At 45.7% G+C, this 19,601-nt stretch overlaps 1 long non-coding RNA gene and 1 other non-coding gene across 2 annotated transcripts in view; one reads left to right on the top strand and one right to left on the bottom strand.

The window, feature by feature from the left end:
* Positions 1 to 15,827, bottom strand: part of LOC147342703 (uncharacterized) — a 90,579-nt gene extending 74,752 nt beyond the window's left edge. The window contains exon 1 of the long non-coding RNA XR_015156626.1: positions 15,529 to 15,827. This is a non-coding gene — a long non-coding RNA (uncharacterized LOC147342703). The remainder of the gene's footprint in view (positions 1 to 15,528) is intronic.
* On the top strand, positions 1,326 to 1,397 carry TRNAT-AGU (transfer RNA threonine (anticodon AGU)). Its single transcript has one exon. It is a non-coding gene; the product is annotated as a tRNA-Thr (tRNA).
* Positions 15,828 to 19,601: the final 3,774 nt, after the last annotated feature.

The raw sequence follows: 19,601 nt of genomic DNA, 5'->3' as shown, positions 1-19,601 counted from the left end.
TAGAATGTGGACTAGCCGGTATCCTGACTAGCCGAGTATCATGTGGGTGACACATGCCAGTTCCGAGAGCCCCGACTCACGTGACATGGAAGAAATCCACACACTGCTGAGGTAGGGGAGGGACCCAGCTGGACTCACCCTTCCATCTGTCCCCTCCTGGCTATCAGGCATGTGAGTAAAGACATCTGTACTTTTTGGACAGCCCAGCCACCGAGGACCAACCACCAAAGGAACTCACTCAACACCATGTGAAATAGAATTACCAGCTAAGCTCTGACCAAATTCCTGTCTCACAACGTCATGAGATGTAATAAAATAGTTGTTATCTTAAGTGCAAGTTTTGGGGACGTTTGGTACAGAACAGTGGATCTCTACAGTCCATGGGGTTGTGAAGAGTCGGACATGACTGAGCGACTTCACTTTCACTTTTCACTTTCATGCATTGGAGAAGGAAATGGCAACCCACTCCAGTGTTCTTGCCTGGAGAATCCCAGGGACGGGGGAGCCTGGTGGGCTGCCGTCTATGGGGTCGCACAGAGTCGGACACGACTGAAGCGACTCAGCAGCAGCAGCAGCAGCAGCAGCAGTGGATCTCTTGGGCTTGTGGCTTCCTTCTTCAGTACCCCTCCGGGAAAATCCCATGGATGGAGGAGCCTGGTGGGCCACAGTCCTTATGGCTTCCTTCTTCAGTACCCCTCCGGGAAAATCCCATGGATGGAGGAGCCTGGTGGGCCACAGTCCTTATGGCTTCCTTCTTCAGTACCCCTCCGGGAAAATCCCATGGATGGAGGAGCCTGGTGGGCCACAGTCCTTATGGCTTCCTTCTTCAGTACCCCTCCGGGAAAATCCCATGGATGGAGGAGCCTGGTGGGCCACAGTCCATGGGGTCGCTAAGAGTCGGACACAGCTGAGTGACTTCACTTTCATTTTTCAGTTTCATGAATTGAAGAAGGAAATGGCAACCCACTCCAGTGTTCTTGCCTGGAGAATCCCGGGGACGGGGGAGCCTGCTGGGCTGCTGTCTATGTGGTCACACAGAGTCGGACATGACTGAAGTGATTTGCAGCAGCAGCAGCTAGCCCATTCCTGTTTCACATTTAGTGAGCCCTCTTTGCAGGGAAGAAGATTGGTTGTCTTCAGGGCCTTTCGCCTCCCACTCCCCACCCCCAGGTGGCTTAGAAACATTTGAAAACTTCTGGCTTCTATCAAGTGACCCTGTGAGAGCCTTTCCCTACCCACACCATCCTGTGTGGAACATTCTCTAATCTAGTCTTCTCCAGTTCAGTCCCATCCACCTTTGATGGTTCTCAGACTTCTTAGGTCAGGGGGGTATAGCTCAGTGGCAGAGCACATGCTTAGTGTGCATGAGGCCCCAGGTTCAATCTCTGGCATCTCCACTTGGGAAACTCTCTTTATGGCCTTCCCTAATGGCTCAGTTGGTAAAGAATCAGCCTGCAATGCAGGATACCCCAGTTCAATTCCTGTGTCCAGAAGATCTGCTAGAGAAGGGATAAGCTGTCTACTCCAGTATTCTTGGGCTTTCCTTGTGGCTCAGCTGGTAAATAATCTGCCTGCAATGTGGGTGACCCGGGTTTGATCCCTGGTTTGGGAAGATCCCCTGGAGAAGGGAAATTATCCACTCCAGTATTTTGGCCTGGAGAATTCCATGAACTATATAGTCCATTGGGTCTCAAAGAGTTGGACATGACTGAGCAATGTTCACTTCGCTTCACCCTTACTCTCAGGATTACTTTATATGCTTAAAAATTCTTGAGGAGCCAAAGAACTTTTGTTTATGTGGGTTATATTGATCAACATTTACCATATTAGCAGCTGAAACTGAGAATTTTAAAAAATATTGATTCATTTTAAATAAAAAAGAACATTACTTTGTTAACATTAATAAGTAATAGATATTTATTAAAAACTTTTTTTTTGAAAACATAATTAGAAGACTGTTTTAGACATTGTTTTCTATTTGTAAACTGGTTGGGAAGATGGCTGGATTCTCGTATCTGCACTGGGTCTCTTAGCATCATCTCTTGTTGTGGAGACTCTGAGAAACTCTATTGTACACTCCTGAAGGGATGAAAGTGAAAAAGGGAAAAGAAGCGAGCCCTCTAAATGAGACTGTGACCAGCCCATCCTTGGGCCACTTCAGAAAATCCCTGCTGCTGGAGTCCAGAAAGTTTTCTCTCCAAGTAAAGCCTGAGGGCATCTCCACCCATAGCCATCATGACCTGTAGGACAAGAAGCCATCGGTCCTCAGGGCTTGACCACGTCTGCAACCCCTCGTCTGCTCCTTCTGGCTTCACCAGATCATGCTGATTGTGCTGTGGCCTTTCAAGAACCCTCTGCCCAGAAGTCAGCTGTGTTCTCACTCAGTCACCCTGCTACCTGAAGGCCCAGACTTGGGGAGGGAAGGACAAAGGGCTTGAGGACGCCCAGTAACAGAGATCACCCGGGAGACCTAAGAACTGATGTGGAGGAAGGCGAAATTAGTCACAGCTCCCGATGAGCTGCCTATGATGGCCAGTTCTCCTGCTTTGCTCAGACAGGCTTTGGGATCTTACTTTACAAGATTCTGTGGTCTGAAATATGCCGTAAATCTCTGCAAGCCTTTTGGAGTCCTGTTCTGTGTTTCATTCACACTCCTGACAGTTCCTGTTCAGGTGAAAAGCTCTGTGCTGAGGCTGGCCGCAGCCTAGCTGGCCCCTCCTGAGCTCGGAGGGATGTATCTCTCAGAAGGCTGGCAGGATGGTGCCCCTTCCCCGGGCTTTGAGCTATGTGCACAGGGTGAGGGCCTGGGAGGATCCAAAGTCTGGGAATGTTTAATGGCACCAGCGCTTTCCAAAAGCATGAGAAGAGAAGCACGGTCCGGGTTTCCCCTCCCATCTTCAAGATAAACACTGGTTGCCATGAGGAAGGTAAAGTTAATCTGCATTTTCTTGGCTCTCAAGCAAAGTCTGGTATTAATACAAGCAGGCCTAAGGCAAAATGCCTAACTTGAGACATCATTAGACTGGTCCTTGGAACTGGCATCACTCTGAGGCCCAGGATGCGGGTGTGGGGGTGCGCCATGGATGGGGGTGCACCATGGATGGGGCTTCTACCATGTGCTGCCCTCCTGGAGGACACACCTACCCCCCGCCCCAGTTCATCTTACCTTGCTGGTCATCCTTCTGAAATCTCTGAGGCAGAACACATGGGCACATGGTCAGAAGGCGAGCAGGTCCTTCCCTGTCCCCACACCTGAACGTGCTGGATCTGGGAGACGCACCCAGTGAAAGAGAGCTGGATGCAAGCAGACAGGCTGGAGCTGCTGGGGAGCACGCCGCCCCATGTCTCTAGAACCCCACGGCATCTGGAAGTTCTCCCGGACTGACAGGACATTCATCTCCTGGCCGCCTCTCCTGATGACCAGTACAGGCCGCATGGACCCCCTGGTGGGCTTTCAGTAAAACATATTCTGACTTTCTCTTCATGTTTCCTCCCAACCTCCACTCAGCTAGAAATCACAAACACAGCGATGCAAATTCCTGCCAGCATAGAAATGACTGATGCTCCCTCTTAGGTAATCTTCAACAGCATGAAGTGATGCTCAGAGATTTGGTCTATCTTTATCAAATAAATCTATTTCAAACGGTGGAACAGCAGACGCTGTGGCAGGTCTATGATGATATGTTAAAGTTGCAAATTGTTTGAACAGGCAGCTCTCTGTTCTGAGAATTCAGCTGCCCTGCCCTCCCCTCCTCCCACAGACTCACACATTCTATGTCTTTATTTTTTGGAAGCCAAAGTCCTCCAGTCAGACTGGATTATGCAATCTCCCAGGAAGATATATACTTCACAGGTGCTCCTATTTTTTTTTTTTTAAGTTTTAGTGCCTGATGTCTCCTCTCAGTTAATAGCACACTGTTCAAAGCACTCAGCCTGGATTCAAGTCCCTAGCTGTGTGACTTGGGGCATCCTGTGAGACCTCTCTGTTCCCTCAAGAGGAAGAGTAGAATGAATCTGATCATGGCATGAATCTGATCGATCTCCTCCTAGGCTTGTTTTGAGTGTGAGATGAGACAATATTCATGAAGTGTGTCAGCATGCCTGTGACACGGGGGAGCACACACCTAATGTCTGCTGTTCCTGGTCTGCGAGGTCCACCGCATGGGTTAGATTGTCTTGTAGACACACACTCATCTGGAGTCACAGCTGCAGGCTCAGAAAGACCCAGATGGTCATTCAAGGAGGCCTCCTTGTGCTGGAGCAGGGTTTCCCAAACTGTGAGCTAGAACACCCCTGGCCCCGAAATTGTCCAGTCTCTGTTATATTGTACAAGGGTGGACACGCATGCCTTTAAAAACGTTACGTTGTCTAATCACTCTGTGGTATAGTGCATTCTTAGCTCCTTCCTGGGAAAGTCTGCAGTAAAGATACAGCTTAACTTGTTTGAAGGTAGTGTTTCTAAACTTGAAATTTCTATAGAAGTTTTTATGGGAAGCAACCAGTCCAATAGAAGGAGTTTTATTGAAATCGGAGACTGAGAAATATCATGTCATGGTATTTCTTTCACATGATTATCTTTACACGTGAATACTTTCAGAGCCAGGGGACCCACCGCTGGGTGAAACCGTGGTGGTACCCAGCTCCACGTTGAGTGGCCTTGGTGGGGCCCCCACTCAGCGATCTTAAATCCATGCAACTGATCCTGTGGAAGATGCTCCCTCGCCCACTCACCTTCATGTAGCCATCAAGACCCCTCTTAACTTAGCCAAAATAAGATAAAAATTATAAGCGGACTCTCATCATGTCTCACGGGTATCTGGTGGTGGTGGTGGGGTGGTGCTGTTACCTAGGAGATACAGTTTGTCAGTGCATCACTCAAAGCTCATCTGACATGAATTTCAGTCCCTCCTGCCATTCTGGTTGCTCTAAGTTCCAATTTACCTATTTCTTCCTCAAGTGTGAGATTTGAATAATTACTTTTTATCTTCAGATGCCATCATTTTGTTAATTCAATTTTAAGGTCACAGATGCATTTAAAACACCACTGCCACAGCTGTTATAATAAGTAACATATCAAATTGAGCCCTCTATAGCCATATGAAACCCCAAGTCACGGAGAAAGCTGCGAGGCTGGCTCTTCTCCAGTCCTTCCCTTTTGTGGATGTTAGTGTTAGTCGCTCAGTCGTGTCCAACTCTTCGTGACTCCATGGACTATAGCCCACCAAGCTCCTCTGTCCATGGAATTCTCTAGGCAAGAATACTGGAGTGGGTTGCCATTTCCTTCTCCATGGCATCTTCTAACCCAGGGATCGAACCTGGGTCTCCTGCACTGTAGGCAGACTCTTTACCATCTGAAACACCAGGGAAGCCTTTGGGGACATTGTAAATCCATGATCTCGGGTCAAATTCCACTTTCTTCTCTGGTGTATAATGGCACTTATTGACCAAAACAGAAAAATAAATACAAAGAATTATATAACTTTGCTCCTATTTCACTTTCATGCATTGGAGAAGGAAATGGCAACCCATTCCAGTATTCTTGCCTGGAGAGTCCCATGGACGGAGAAGCCTGGTGGGCTGCAGTCCGTGGGGTCGCACAGAGTCGGACACGACTGAAGCGACTTAGCAGCAGCAGCTCCTAGTTGTGTAAAAAAGTGTAGATTTAAATGTACACACATATACATATGACTTTACACCTTTGTATTTGCATAGAAATAAAATTTTATGGAAGAGTATACAAGAAGCCATTAATAATTGCTATTTCAAGACAGCTATGATTAGAGTATCTGGAATGAGATATTGTATATGTTTAAAATTGTTTAAATGTTACCATGAACATAAATTTCTTCTAAAATTGTTTAAATGTTATCATGAACATAAATTTCTTCTTTGGCAAGAAGACAACTAGATAAAAACATTCCTGTATTTCTTTGTTGGAGGCAACTCATTAGTATCTTTTAAAAACTTTGCTTCTTTCCCCTACACAAATTTGATGAGCTTTCCTGCTCCATCTTCACCCAACATTTTTTTTAATGTTAGAAATAAAAGGCAAAAGATAGAGCCAAGGGTACATGCTAGAGACCCTCTAACAATGATAACATCCTACACCCCTTACCTAAGAGTAATCATCTAGTTGGTGTTTAATAACCTTTTCATCCAAACTACATTTCTGTATCTTTCTTTTAATAAAGACTTTTCCTCTCTTCAAAAGTGACAAATTGAAATAAGATTTCAGGATGGGAAAGGGAGGGTGAATGTCACAAAAAAGCAGATGGCCAGCAGAGGCCTTAAGTGCGTGCTGCGTGGTGACATGCCTCCTCAGTATGCTCGGCGCAACCACACACCAAATCTCACAGAGACTGTGATCCAGTGCACAGACTACCTCATTTTCTGCCTCTCATTTCACTCAGGAATTTTTCAGTCCAGAATTCTTAAAGAATGACTCCAAGCAGAGGTCGTTTTGTCTGCCAGATCTCCTCTTTTACTCATTCAAATAGAGCAGATGGAAGCTGTAGTCACAAGGGAGGTGCCTGTAGGGAGCGGTCCCCGCGGTGCTTTGCATGGGGCCTATTGTCAAGATGCTCGTGTGTACCTTTGAGAAGTAGAGCAGGTCGCAGAGCAAACCCAGCACAGAGCAGGACTTAGGACTCGGGGCTTCCCTTCCTGGGCGTATCGACAGCTTTGGGCCTCCCACACCACCCCAAGCTCTCTAACACGTTCATCTTGCTATTCTCAGCAAGCGGCACCGAGCCCAGCGGCTGCGTGGCCTCGAGCATTGACAGAATCAGTGTGTGTTCTCTTCTGCGGATCACTCTATATTCTTCCCACCTTGGAAATGGCCCATAATTGACTCCCAAGTCCAGCCCCATTGGGCTCATCCATTCCACAGCTTCAGTGTAATAATCTCCAAGGGACTCCCCCTCCCCGAAGAGACAGGCTTGCTATGCGTTCACTCCTAATTACCCTCAGCATCACAGGACACACAATCCAGGGTAACATGAAATCCTGCCCTGGAAACACTCATCACTTGAACAAAATTTATACCAAAATATTGCTCCAATGTAATGTTGCTTGAACATAGAAGGCGGCTTGCTAGAATTTAGTGAGAGAAAAGCTATATATAACTCGTTTGAATGGAGTTAACCTCTGTATGGACTTCCTTTGGGATCCGCTGTATTTATCACACACCAGGACTATTAATGCCATGGCAGATTGTTATAATATAACACACACGTGCTGTCATCATCTCAAAATAACAGAAAATCAAGACATTAGCTTGGGCTGGTGTGGACCCTCATTTTGGCAGTTCCAGCTCAGTACCCTCTGAATTTGCAGTGCAAATCCACAGATTATTTCTAGACTTTGATTCACATTTGCAGCTACATGAAGCCAAATATCCATGAGAAAACTGAAAAGCTCCATTACAACTCTTGCTTTTAAAATATCCAGATGTCTGACTGTCTAGCAAAAGCATCTGGAATTTGTACCGCTTTGTTTCTCAAAGCATAACCCATGTTTGGAAGCCTGTAGACCTATGTAGGACCTCTGGTCATTCAACCCCAGACCGACAGCTTAAACTTGAAAATGACCAGCAAACAACCCCAAGGCATGTGGAGCTGCTCCTCTCTTTCCTATGCCTCTTGGAGCAGTTTTCATGAACCCACAGACAACTGGATACAGCTGTCTGGAGGGCTGGACTGTAGCAGCCTCAGGGACATGGGGTCAGGCTCACAGTGAGATCTCAGCAGCATGTGTGTGACTAGTTTTGAGCTCTGTGTGGCAAACCTTTGTTCTGAGATGATCTTTAATGCTAACACTGTGTCCTACAAAGAGAAGGCTATGGGGGAAAACTCCCGGAAGGCGTAACTGGCCAGTGGATCAAACAGCAGCCTTATCAGGAGGAAGTGCTGCTTCCAACTTCTGTGTCTATGATGCAACTTCTGCAGCGAACAGTCCCCAGGGCATCCCTTTCCATATTATCCACCTAGCAGCTCAGACCTCCCCTTGCTCAATGATGAGTCTCTCCTCTGTGCTTGTCCATCTTACCACCATCCCCACTGAGCTCTCACCTACTTGTTGTCTAAGCCCCCTTGCCTATTATCTTCTCCTTTCTGAATCTTCGTTTGAAGTGAAGTGAAGTCTCTCAGTCGTGTCCGACTCTTTGCAACCCCATGGACTGCACCCTAACAGGCTCTTCCATCCATGGGACTTTCCAGGCAAGAATACTGGAGTGGACATTTTCATCAGAGTTTTAAAGAATTCAATATGATCATGATCATATGGGCATCCTTTATGGATTAGTACAGGACAATGGCTTGGAAGTCAGACTGAATCTCTACCTGGATAACTTTGAGCGAGTTAGGAGCCTACCACATAGGATAGTTAAATTTAATGAGTTAGCCACATAAAGCACCTTGAGCAATGCTTGGCACCCTGAAGATGCTGATAAATGTTAGCCGTTTGGATTATTGTGCTCTCTGAGGACCTGCTCTCTCCTTTGGCACCATCCCCTCGTGACCAATGTTAGACCTGAATACTGAGTGCCCCTAGGATGGCACCCTTTGGCTGTGTCTGTTTTCCGGGGCATATGTTTTCCACTTTGGAAAAAATCCATCCCTTACCTTGGTGGTAGGAGCCTAAATGTATCTGCAGGACTAATTGTTTCGTGCTGGACTGATGCTTGCCTGATGCTTCCAGAACCCTGCATGCCCTCCGGAAGGGTTCCTCATTAAGTGGACCTCTGATTTGAGTGATTAGCCTGGGTGATGAGGATTTCCCAGGGGCGTTAGGGGAGACCAGGCACCCTGAAGCAGCCGCTGAAGTGTGAAGGAAAGGCGTGCTCAGGGCAGGTTCTGGATTTGATGCCAGGCTTTTGACTCTTTGACATAGTCCTCAACAAACCTGCTTTCCAATGCGGTTTGTCTTCTGTGGAGGGAGCATCTTCACTGCCCAGAAAATATTGCTGCAAACTGTGAAGCTACTCAATCCTGCCTTGTTCTTTCTTCTTTCCGTTTTGGCTGAGTGTGCATGCATGTGTACTAAGCGGTTTTGGTGGTGTCAGGTTCTTTGCAACACTATGGACTGTAGCCCCCTGGCTCCTATGTCTATGGGATTCTCCAGGCAAGAATACTGGAGTGGGTTGCCATGCCCTCCTCCAGAGGATCTTCCTGAGGTATTGAACTCACATCTCTTACATGTCCTGCGTTGGCAGGCAGGTTCTTTATCGCTAGCACCGCCTGGGAAGCCCTCCATTTTGGTTATAGGTGATTTATTTGTTGAGATAGAAATCACTTCTACATTTTCCAGGAGAGCAGTCTCCTTTATTTTCACTAATTGAGGTATAGTTATGTATTCACGTGCCATCAGGTTTACATTTGTATGTTCAGGGACGTATTAAGACTTGGGGAAGTGGGATCTGTGAGGAGTGGATGAACCAGTCACTCAGAGGAGGTTGTGCCATCCACGGGAGCAGAAGATGCTGCAAGTTTTGACTTGACACATCTCTGCATCTCTGCATCATTGGTAGATGGGGAACTCCTCCCTGTCCTGCCCATGCCTCCTGCTCCCTCCATGGGCACCTCTTCTCACCTTGACCAAGAGAGGCCCACCTGGCTCCTGAATGGCTCACCTTCAGGAACCACCTCAGAAGGACCTCGAGCTTCCTAAGTGGATGATAGACATTCATCCCTTTTCATCACTGGTTTTTTCCTGATTAATCCTGGTCCTATTGTCTTTAACACTCTGGAAATCAAAACAAGAAAGAAAGAAACTCTGGAAGTCTTGAAGCTCTTATTTCAGGGGATCCTCAGCAGGGCAGTCACCAGTGGGCAACTATGAAAAACTGTCCCTGAGGAACTGTCCTGTGGCCCTGGGCTGGTGCTGTCTCTGCCTGGTGATGCCCAGGTGGCCCCATCATCCCCTCTGGGAGCCTCTCCAGCTTACTCTGTGCTCACAGGTCCCTTCTGAGCTGTGTGGTGTTGATTTTGAGTATATATCTCTTCCACCAGGCACCACACTTTAGGAGTTTGGGGTTGAGGTTTATATATGTTGGCGTTCCTATGGGTGGAGGTTGAAGTGTCAGTCCTCCCTTGGGACTGGGAATACTGAGAAGGAACCACGGCAGCAGAAAGCCACAGCGAGTGGCACTGCCCAGGGTCAAGCCCAAGATGGCGCACTTGGCCATGTTTGTGGCCTGGGATGTTCAGTCAGGTGTTGGAGTGGGCACAGGTGCACAGAACCACCAACAAACGCCAAGTGGACCAAGAGTGCCCGGAGGGGACCTGCTCCTCCCTAAGGGAGTGGCTGCCCAGGGGGCTGTGGGGCGAGATCGGTGGACTGTAGGCAGGCTTTGGTCAGTAGATCTACCTACTGTCTGTTGGTCCTGGCACATGGAGGCTATGCATGCTGGGTGGCCTAGGCCTGGGCTGCTGTCTAACTACTGTCTGTTACATGGCTTTTCTGGGAAATTTCAGCCTATTTATAATAAAGCCCAGGGGTTGTTTGCAAGAAAAGCAAAGAAAAAACAGAAGAAAACTAGAAAGAACCACATTTCCAGAGCATGCCACTTCTCATCAAGTAGCTTATCTCAGAATCCTGCTCAAGTCCTGGCTAATGTGAGACCCCATGCCCCTAGTTCAACAAGGTCCTGGAGATCCCGAGGTTTTCCTTGGCCCCAGGCACCAGCAGTGGGGGTAAGCATCTTGTTCAGCCACGGTTCCCTTATACCTGGGCCAAGACTATCACTGCACTTGGTTAAATGAGCCTAGAGCTGGTGACAGTCACCAGACATCTTGGGATGGATAACTCTGATGAAGGCAACTGATGAGCCCCCAGGCTCTCGTGGCCCCCATGCCGATCCTGCCCTTATTTCTGCCAGATGATCCCCTTGTTCCTCTCTTTCTTAATCCAGATCAGACAGTTAACTCTCCAGGCCTGTTTCTCTGCTCAGCATTGACCTCACAGGAAGTTCATGCGGAAGGCTCTGATCCTCCTAGAGAGGAGAGGAAGCAAAGAACGTCTAGGAAGGAAGCCAGTGGGGAAGCCCGATGGATGACCCTGGGGAAGAGGACCAGAGTGTGCAAGGGGAGAGGGATGAGCCCTACATATCTTAAAAAAAAAACAAAACTTCATGGAAGGCCTTTGAGTTGAATCCCATCAGTGTCCCAATCTCAGAGATTAGGATAGAAGTGTAGAGAGGGACAGTGAGTCCCCTGAGGTCACAGTGGGTAAGTGAGGGTCCCAGGCTCCATCTGAGGCTGCTAATTATGGAATCTCACACTCACCACTCTGCTATGGCTACCCAAGACTCAGGGTTTGGATTCCAGAATCCCAAACAGGGCAAGTGGGTAATTGTGCTTTCTTCCCAAGTAATGTGGAGAGTAGGGGACTCAGGAGTATCATTTCTGCTTGATTGCAGATCTAGATCTGACCTCTAATATCTAGAGGAATATTGACCTCGGAGTGGAAACTTCACTCCTTCAACTTTACAGGGTGTCCCCTTGGGCCCTGGGATGGTCCATTATCAAAGGTCAGCCTGTCGGCATGGAGGGTACAGACTGGGCAGTGGTGACCATGTGGAGCCCATTCAAAGGTAGGTGAGTCTGAGCTCAGAGTAAATGAAAGTAAAAAGCATGACCTACAATTTTCTCTCTTTCTTGGAATAACGCATCTGAAATGTAATTTGCATTCTCCCTTTCTTTAAAAACCTCTTGACGTTCTCATCTTCTTACTTACCGCTCACTGGATTCTCTCCCTATAATTTCTACCTTTTCTTGGCCTTTTAGATCAAACTTTTACTGAGATAACTATAGATTCACATGCAGTTATAGAAAATAGTACAGAGAGATCTCATGTACTGTTTATCCCGTTTCCCCAATGGTAACATTTTGCAAAACGATGGTACAATATCACAAGTATGATATTGACTTTGAAATCTTATTCAGATTTCGCTAGCTTTCCCTGTACTCATTTGTGTGTGTATTTAGTTACATACAAATCTTGAACAATTCAGATAAGTGAAAAGATCCAGATACAAAGGGTTGCGTATAATATTATTCTATTTGCAGAAATTGTCCAGAATGAGCAAGTTCATTGAGAGGAAAAGTCGATTAGTGACTGCCAGGAAGTGAGAGGCGGGAGGAGAAGGGAGTGACTGCTAATGAGTACAAGGCTTCTTTTAATGGGGTTGAAATCTTCTAGAATTAAATAATGGATGATGGTTGCACAACCCTGTGAACATGTTAAAATCCACTGAATTGCACACTTTAAAAGGGTGAATCTTGTGGTATGTTAATTATATCTCAAAATAAACTTGCATTTAAAATAAAACGCTACTTCCTTCTGGCATCTATGGTCTCACTTGAGAAATCCACTGTCTTTACAAGTGGAGTTCCTCTCCAGATTGTGTGTTGTTTCTCTTTGGCTGCTTTTAAGGTTTGTTTTTGTTTTCACTTCTCTAAAGTTTAATTGCAACGTGTATTGGCATGGCTTTCTTTGGTTTATCTTGTTCCTAATTTGCTCAGCTTCTTCAATCCGCAGGGCTTTATCTTTCACCAAATTTGGGAAGTTTTACCCTTTATTTCCTTTAATATTCTCTCAGTCCCACTGTCTTTGCACTTTATTCTGGAGTTCTGATAACACAAATGTTGAATTATCTGTTACTGTTCTACAGGTCTCTGAGGCTCCGGTTGCTGAGGACGTGTAACTTGACTCACCCCAGTGCCCAAGACTGTGATCAAGTATTATTCTGGTGTCTCTCTGAGGTGGTTTTGGATGAGATTTACATTTAAATCAGTGGACTGCGAGTAAGGCAGATTGCCCTCCGTATGTGGATGGGACTCACCTAATCAGCTGAAGACTTTAATAGAACAAAAGACTGACCTCCCCTGAGCAATAGAGAATTCTTCGGCAAGTGACCTTCAGACTTGAACTGTAGGTCTTGGCTTTCCCTGTGCCTCCTGGTCTACCCTGCAGCTTATGGACGCGAGCAGATACACTACTTTCGTTGGTCCTTCGTCACCTGAGGAATATTTAGGCTGCTCAAACTAGTTTTTGCCTGGTTTATTATGTGATGCCTTTTTCTCACAAAACGGACAGTCTATCATTTTTCTTCATTATTTGTTCTGCTCCTCAGACCAGGTAATCTCTACTGAACTGTGTTTAAGTTCACTGATTCTTTTTTTAAATAAGAGCAGCTATTATTTATTGAGTGATTATTATATGTCAGGTACCTATACATATATCCTCTTTAATTTTTATAGCAATCCTGTAAGAGAGATTTTATATTTTTTGTTTGATTCTTTCTTTTCCAACTCAGATTTGTTCTTGAATTCCTTTAGTGACTTTTTCACTTCATCTTCAAAGTTTCTGTTTCAATTTTTCGGAAGTGTATGTGAGTCCTCTCTATTTTGACATTCTATTTGACACTCTATTTGACATGTGTGGTAAGATGTCATTGTCATACTTTTAAAAAATTCCTTAGGCATGCATTCCTTTAGTTATTTGAATATATTTATAGCTTCTGAAAGGTCTTTTCATAGTAAGTAAAATCCTATGCCCCTCAAAAACATTTTCTGTCCTTTGCCAGCCTTCGTTTCCTCCTATGAATGTCGTGTACTTGCTCGCTTCTTTGAATGTCTGACAACCTTTTCCTGTAGACTGGACTGGTGACTTCTCCTCTCCTAGGTCTTTTCTGCCCATTTGCACAGCCTTGTGCATGTGGGCAGCCTTTCAGATCTCCAGGAATACCAGAGATTTTAAAAATTTCCCATTATAGTCTAGTTCCCTAGGATTTCCTTTTAAATTCCTAGTCAAGCTCCAGTTTTCCTTAAACGAAATCACAGCCTTAGGCAGCTGAGATGTTGCCAGCAGTTTGGTATTAGTTCAGTAATGCCTTGAAAGTAGATTTTCTTCTCCTGATCCCCATTTCTCACCCCCATCTGAACTTAGATAAATTCTGAGTCAAATCAAAGAGCCACTGAATTCTGTGAGTGGACATTTACCAGGGAGCTGCAAGTTCTGGCAAGGTATTGGCTGTTCTCTGGAGCTCGCTCCTCCTCTGTCTCCTTTGAGGACTTTCACTTTGTGACCCATATGTTAGCAGTAGGTGTGCTTCTGTTCTAGATGCCTTTTCCTCTCACTAGACCCAGTTCCTCTGAACTCACTCATCCATTTGTGAATCAGGTATATTCTGCTGACTTTGAAGTACAAATCTTCCCAGCACTCTGAGGATTTAAGGTCTCAACTTGAAAGATTTTCTTGAACATTCCTTCAGCAACAACAACAACAACAACAAATAGTGTTTCTGAGCCTGAACTCACGCTCTCCCCTGCTCTGGTTCCCTAAACATCTCACCCTCTGGTTTCTCACATCGGTGACAGGGACCCCTCCCCAAGGCAGTCCCAGGGAGGGTTTCTCACATCGGTGACAGGGACCCCTCCCCAGGGCAGTCCCAGAGAGGCCTCCCTGTTCTTTTCCCTCCCACATTGTCACCACTCCAGATCCACATAGCCGAGGATCCAAAAAGTTCTACCCTCTTAACTCTCTCTCATACTTCTTTTTCTCTTTGTCCACTTTTATTTTCCCAACCTTGGCCACTTGCCTCGACTCCCAGGCTGGAATAGAAATATTGCTGGAACGTTTTCCTGTGGTGCCCTGAAATTAACCCACCCAGAGCTCTTTGCACTCTGAGTTCTAGTTACCCTTTGCTGATCTGTCTTCCACCTCAAAACATAATTTCCAGGGAATTTCCATATCTCATTTGTCCCCATCCCCTTGACTATGGAACTTGGTAGGCACTCAAAAACCAAATGCTGAATACGTGAACATTTGCAGATGCAACTGAAATTCTAGTGATGCTTAGATAAAGTTGTAAGTTTGGGTTATCCAGGAGAAAAATGGATGCTTGTTAATAAAAAGTGTGAGTGATACCAAAATGCTTCTGACATTAATCAGATGTGTATTCTTGAGGTGTCACAACAAGCACGTGTGAAGGAAGGAGATATGATAGCACCATGAAAACCTTGGCAACCAACTCTTTACTCCACAGAGTAAGTCTGTGGTTCAGCTGTAATTTAAGGAAAGATGTGACTAGACAGCTCAAGACCACCTTCTTTTCAAACTCCAAGTCTTTTCACTAGGCTAGAAAACCACAGAGATTTGATTTAAGTTCTCTTGAGGATAGAAGTGTATTTCTTCCAGTTACTGGCAAGTCAAAGTATTTCTTTGTAAGATTTGAGCAAACTCTGCCTTAACAGAACCCAGGAAAACAGATAACCTTGACCACTGGAATGTTAAATTTGAATTTGAAATGAGGTCTTCAGAAAATAAAAGATTCAAAATATAAACATTTTCAAAAGGCACCTATGTCCACAAACTGGAATCTTCAGACTGACTTTCCCACAGCTGAGGTCCAAGTCTTGCTTTCTGGTGAGGCATGGGAGTAATGTAGTGATTTATCCCACTGTACTGACTTGGATATTGTCCTACTAAAATTCACACGCAGCTTAAGAAATAGAATACAATCCTTACCTTAGAAAATCTCGACGGTCCTCTGTAATCAAAAGATCAATTTTAAAGGAAGACATCTCAGTGGATGTGCTAATTGTGAGCAGGGTCTCTCCGGCCTGCCACTCCCCGAGGAACTCGAAATCCAGCTATTCCTCCCTGCTCTCCATCATGCAGAGTTCAGATAGGTGACCTAGATTTGGCCAATCTGTCGCTTCCATTTGGAACCTTGAAACTTGAGAAAAAGACACAAAAACATTCAGGGACACTTGAGAAAATATTAAGACAGTCAAAGTCTTGGGAGAGTCATCTGAAACACTGCTCTGGGGGCTGATCTTGGCTGTGTATCCTGTTATCTGGTGTTACTTGGTTACAGCTAGTTCTCCAAGTCTTGTTTGCCAATCTTCGCTTGAACTGGGAATGTCTATACACAACCAATAAATTCTTTCACCACTGAAGCTAGCCAGAATCTGTATCTTTTGCTTATGTCTAAACCTCTGCTCCTGCATTTTCTCCTGCGGTGGAAAAATCCACTGCAATATGGCAGCTCTGATGTATCTCTGAGCTCCAGACCCCAGACCCAGCCCTGAGCAAGCTCAGAATTGGCGCCAGGAAATTTCTGTTGACCAAATGAGGCCTCAGGGTAAAAAGAAAAAAAATCTTGAAATTTAGACCTCAGGGATTTGAGAGAAAACTTCCCGGCTCCAGGAACTGTGTCTGTCACGAGAGACGCCATTGTGTCTATTGATTCGGATTCTCTGGCTTGGAATAAGGAGCATGAGTCCCTCGTCTTTTCTCCTCGGTAATACTGAACAGCTGCTCTGAAGTGAACACCAGATGAAGTGCCTATAACCCCTTCTCTAAATAAATGCAATAAAAATGACTTTCCCTTTCATAAAGCATGGTTAGGAAGCATGCCAAAGAATCCTCATCTTCTCCCGCTTCTGGCAACTCTCTGGCTTCCAGGCATGGCAAAGGAGGCACACGTGTTCCCTGGGCAGCACCAGCCTCACTCCAGGCAGCTGCCATCTCACTACCTCTAGAGCTTCGAGGTCAGGTGCTGTCGGGCCTGAAGCCCTCTGCCTTTCTGCCTCTCTGCCCCTCTGCCCCTCTGCAGAGGCAGACCAGGCCCATCCTGCCAATTAATCCTTCCAAAAAAGCATTCAGTGAGGACTGAGGCCAGGCTGGGGATTTGCAGTCTAATGAGTGCAACAGACACAGGAACACATTTACTCAACAGATAGCCAAGGCTTCTGTCTGATGCTTGCACTGAGTGTGAGGGGTAAAGGGGAGTGAGCGGAGGGGCCAGAGGAGGTCACAGAAGGTCTAATGAGAAGGTCCCTGGAACTGGATCTTGGTGTCAGATTTGACTTTGCCAGTGGGAAATTGGCATTTCAGAGGGAAATACAATAGGAACACATGAACAATGGCCTGAAGGTACAATGGCCTGAAGGTATAATTGGGAGGGGAGGGCAGAATTAACAGTTGTTCTGCAATTGCAGTAAGCCTTCTCCGGGGGGCCAATAAATGAGCCTTCCCTTCCTGTGGGACCTGAAGCAGCAAGGCTGCGTCTCCACTCAGAAACACTGGAGCAGAAGGACCGCCCGCCTAGGACAGAACTGTGAGCGTGGGACGCATGATAGCTGCTGCCTGCTGATTTCCCAGAAGCCTGGACACAGGCCCTTTCTTTCTCTGAGGGCCAACAAAGAAACTAATCAGGTGTAGTGGCTCTCAGTATAGCCACAGAGCTGTATCCATGCATTCATCCAAAATGTATCGAGCAGCTATAGGGTACTGTACAAGGGTCAGATCAGTCGCTCAGTCATGTCCGACTCTTTGCGACCCCATGAATCGCAGCACGCCAGGCCTCCCTGTCCATCACCAACTCCCGGAGTTCACTCAGACTCACATCCAATGAGTCAGTGATGCCATCCAGCTATCTCATCCTCCTGCCCCCAGTCCCTCCCAGCATCAGAGTCTTTTCCAATGAGTCAACTCTTCGCATGAGGTGGCCAAAGTACTGGAGTTTCAGCTTTAGCATCATTCCTTCCAAAGAAATCCCAGGGCTGATCTCCTTCAGAATGGACTGGTTGGATCTCCTTGCAGTCCAAGGGACTCTCAAGAGTCTTCTCCAACACCACAGTTCAAAAGCATCAATTCTTCGGTGCTCAGCCTTCTTCACAGTCCAACTCTCACATCCATACATGACCACAGGAAAAACCATAGCTTTGACTAGACGAACCTTTGTTGGCAAAGTAATGTCTCTGCTTTTGAATATGCTATCTAGGTTGGTCATAACTTTCCTTCCAAGGAGTAAGCGTCGAGTAGGTGGCCCAAAAGTAACTAACACACATTCTTTACAGGGATGTGATAAATACTATGCAACCACTGAAAGTGATGTAGGAAGAACATTTAATGAGTTAGAAATGGAAATATTCTATAGGGCACGGATACATTACAAATATGTTATACATAGAGTAATTTTATTTTCTATAAAAGAAAAAACTTTCTGTATATGAAAATATGGAGACTGGAATGATATATGAGTAATACTGATACATATGCACACATACATACAAATATTCTGAGTTGTGAGATTATAGGTGATTTATAATCTCTTCTCTATTTCTGTTTTCTGGATTTTTTTCAATATACATATATCATTTTGCAATCTGGAAAAAAAAGAAAAGAAACATTTAAAATACAACAAAAGGGACTCTCTGGTGGTCCATGGTGAAGACTTCACCTTCTGATGCAGGGGGTGTGGGTTCAATCCCTGGTCAGGAAGCTGAGATTGAATATACCTTGTGCCCCCCCCCCCAAAAAAAACCCAAAACAGAAACAAATTGCAACAAATTCAATAGTTTAGTTCAGTTCAGTTTAGTCGCTCAGTCTTGTCTGACTCTGCGACCCCATGAACTGCAGCACGCCAGGCCTCCCTGTCCATCACCAACTCCCGGAGTTCACCCAAACCCATGTCCATTGAGTCAGTGATGCCATCCAACCATCTCATCCTCTGTCATCCCCTTCTCCTGCCCTCAATCTTTCCCAGCATCAGGGTCTTTTCAAATGAGTCAGCTCTCTGCATTAGGTGGCCAAAGTATAGGAGTTTCAGCTTCAACATCAGTCTTTCCAATGAACACCCAGGACTGATCTCCTTTAGGATGGACTGGTTGGATCTCCTTGCAGTCCAAAGGACTCTCAAGAGTCTTCTCCAACACCACAGTTCAAAAGCATCAATTCTTCTGCACTCAGCTTTCTTTATAGTCCAACTCTCACATCCATACCTGACCACTGGAAAAACCATAGCCTTGACTAGACGGACCTTTGTTGGCAAAGTAATGTCTCTGCTTTTTAATATGCTGTCTAGGTGGGTCATAACTTTCCTTCCAAGGAGCTGCTGCTGCTAAATCACTTTAGTTGTGTCCGACTCTTTGCGACCCCATAGACGGCAGCCTACCAGGGTCCTCCATCCATGGGATTTTCCAGGCAAGAGTACTGGAGTGGGGTTCCAAGGAGCAAGTGTCTTTTACTTTCATGGCTGCAATCACCATCTGCAGTGATTTTGGAGCCTAGAAAAATAAAGTCAGCCACTGTTTCCCCATCTATTTGCCATGAAGTGATGGGACAAATTCAATAAAAACTTTTCAAGTGGTCCACATAAAAAAAAAAAAATCTAAAAATAAATACATACATAAATAAAGTACAATAAAAACATAGCTTTTATGCTTCCAGAGCACAAGACTACCATGGAGATTGAAAGACTCAGTCTTGCCTGCATAAAGGTGGGCTGATGATTGGTGTTGGAAGACTGAGTTATTTAAATCTTTTATTTTAGCAGGCTGTCATCCTGTTCAGTTTTAACACACAGATACTGGTCTGTTTTGTGGGCTGTAGTTCCAATGACAATCTAATCATCAAGGCTTTTGCCATCTCATTTCAGTCTGCTTATTTATCTGGTGCTTCTGGGACTCCCACTGATCCTGCTGGTGCTACCAAAGGAGGTGGGACACGTGTCTCCAGGAAAAGCACCAGCATGACCTCACAGGTAGGGAAGGTCAGGTTCCCGGACACTAGGGGCTTCTCTGGCCAGACAT

This window comes from Bos grunniens, chromosome 28 (assembly GCF_055505025.1).
Source record: "Bos grunniens cultivar Pamir isolate PY7600 chromosome 28, Bosgru_T2T1.0, whole genome shotgun sequence".
Taxonomy (NCBI): domain Eukaryota; kingdom Metazoa; phylum Chordata; class Mammalia; order Artiodactyla; family Bovidae; genus Bos; species Bos grunniens.
Note: the sequence above shows the minus strand (reverse complement) of the source record. Positions and strands in the feature narration are given on the sequence as shown.